The 2,135-nt window shown below is 50.5% G+C and overlaps 1 pseudogene; it reads left to right on the top strand.

The window, feature by feature from the left end:
* Positions 1-309: 309 nt before the first annotated feature.
* LOC119334402 lies at positions 310-1,724 on the top strand (annotated as a pseudogene).
* The last annotated feature ends 411 nt before the right edge of the window (positions 1,725-2,135 follow it).

Raw genomic sequence — 2,135 nt, 5'->3', positions numbered from 1 at the left:
GACCTAGCTCTAATACCATGTTAGGAATAAGCAACTTGTATTCCCATGAGGCCATAGGCCGATATATATACATGTACAGGTGTGGAACATATGCAGAAAACCTCTTATACAACGGGATAAATACAAAGGTGTACATGACTTATATTATAACTCTAACATTCTTGACCATTAAAAGAAATGGATTAGTTGGACAATCTTGGTCGTCAAAATCAAGAGATTTGATAAATATGGAATGTTTAGACAGAGGTGGTTTTGTTTATTTAGAATGGATTATGTTGACCATCTTGTGCGGTGAAGTGTCCATTGGCACTCGTTCCTCACCGGTCACCAAACCTACCAAAATCCCCAATTCCCCATCCGGACCACTCCGATGGCGCCGCCGCCAACCTCCAACCCAGTACCACCGCCGGAGCCGCCGTCCCTTCGAGTCCAAGACGGGCTGCTCCAGGAAATCTTCCTCCCGTCCACCGTGATGGCCTCGCCGCCGGCGCCAGGCCCTCAGCAGATCCCACAGCCGGCGTCGTCCGTCGCCGATCTCCCGGATGTGCTGCTCGAGGAAATATTCCTCCGCCTCCCCGCCGCCGCCGACCTCGCCCGCGCCTCCACCGCTTGCGCCTCCTTCCACAGCGTCATCTCCGGCCACGCCTTCCTCCGGCGGTACCGCGTCATCCACCCGCCGCCTCTCGTCGGCATGGTCCACGATCCCTTCATCCCAGCTCAGCAGCCGCACCCCTCCGCCGTCCCAGCCCGCGCCTTCGTCGGCTTCGACTTCTCCTGCTCCTCCTTCCTCCCCTCCACCGCCGGCCGCTCCTGGAGTGAAATTGACTTCTTTGACGGGCGGGCCCTCCTTGCCGGCGCCCCGGTCAAAGAAGAATCCGGCAGCCGCTTGCTCGTGGGCGCTGAGCTGTGTGACTCACAGTACAGCCAATTTTTGGTCAGGGTCCTCGCCGTGTGCGACCCCGTGCACCGCCGCTACATCCTGCTGCCTGCCGTCCCCGACCACCTGAAAGCGCTGGTCCGTAGACCGGACCTCCTCATGTTGGAGACTTTCCTTGCTCCCGGCGAGGATGAGGACGACCCTTTATCATTCAGAGTGGTGTGCTTGGCACAATGCAGAATAAATCTGCTGATGCTGGGCTTCTCCTCTTTGGATGGACAATGGCACATTCTTATTCATGATCAATGGAGTGCTCAGGCTACTATTGGCTCATTTGAGAACTCTGAGCCTTGGCTGTCCTGTCGTCAGTACGTCCACAGATGCTTCTGTTGGCGTTTGCATTTCATGAACAAGTTGCTTCTCCTTGACACGCACACCATGGAGTTCTCTGTTGTCAGCCTCCCACCTGAACAACCACCGAACCGCAATTATGTCATTGTCGAGGCAGCGGACGGAATGCTCGGGATGCTCACTAAACGCTATGATGAGTACAGAGAAGATGACCGATGTTGGCTGGCGTATTCAATTCTAAGAAATAACCAATGGTACTCGGAGAAGGTCATCCTGTTGCCGGTAAAGCATGCTGCTCTTGTTGGTGTAGCTGGGGGATACCTGCTCGTGGAGGCGTTGTACACCCCATCTACACAACACATGCTTAAGTTTGGACTATTTTCCATGGACGTCAAGACGTTGCAGGTCGAATTGTTCGCTGAGCTTAGCAAACCCAACATGTATGGTCAGACTATATGCTGGTTTGCCACCATCATTGTGTGCACCAACTATTTGAGGTGGTGAGTGTGTTATCTACTCTTTGCTTACTATTATTTAATCTGGTCTCGGTGTTATACAACAATTCAATATGTTGCAGGGATTTGTTTGATAGTAGCATGCTTTGCTGCTTATTTGCTTGCAACCAGTGCTTGTTATGGATGCAGCCAATTCATATCCTGCCTAGTATTATGACTCGTCTGCAATTTTATACGTAGTTAATTGGTGTAATGTATTGTTGGTGCATTTTGTGCTAATGTACTGTCCAGTATACATGTAACTGGAAGCTTTACTGTCATCTTCTAGTAATCCAAAGTTGGCATCGGGCTTGTATATTTGACTGGACCTTGTTTTGACCAGCATGCTCACATCATTTTCAATTTATTGCCTTAATCAATACATTTGTATCTTTATATATAACATTTGTATT

Source organism: Triticum dicoccoides, chromosome 7A (genome assembly GCF_002162155.2).
Source record: "Triticum dicoccoides isolate Atlit2015 ecotype Zavitan chromosome 7A, WEW_v2.0, whole genome shotgun sequence".
Classification (NCBI taxonomy): Eukaryota; Viridiplantae; Streptophyta; class Magnoliopsida; order Poales; family Poaceae; genus Triticum; species Triticum dicoccoides.
This window is presented reverse-complemented; position numbering and strand designations above follow the sequence as displayed.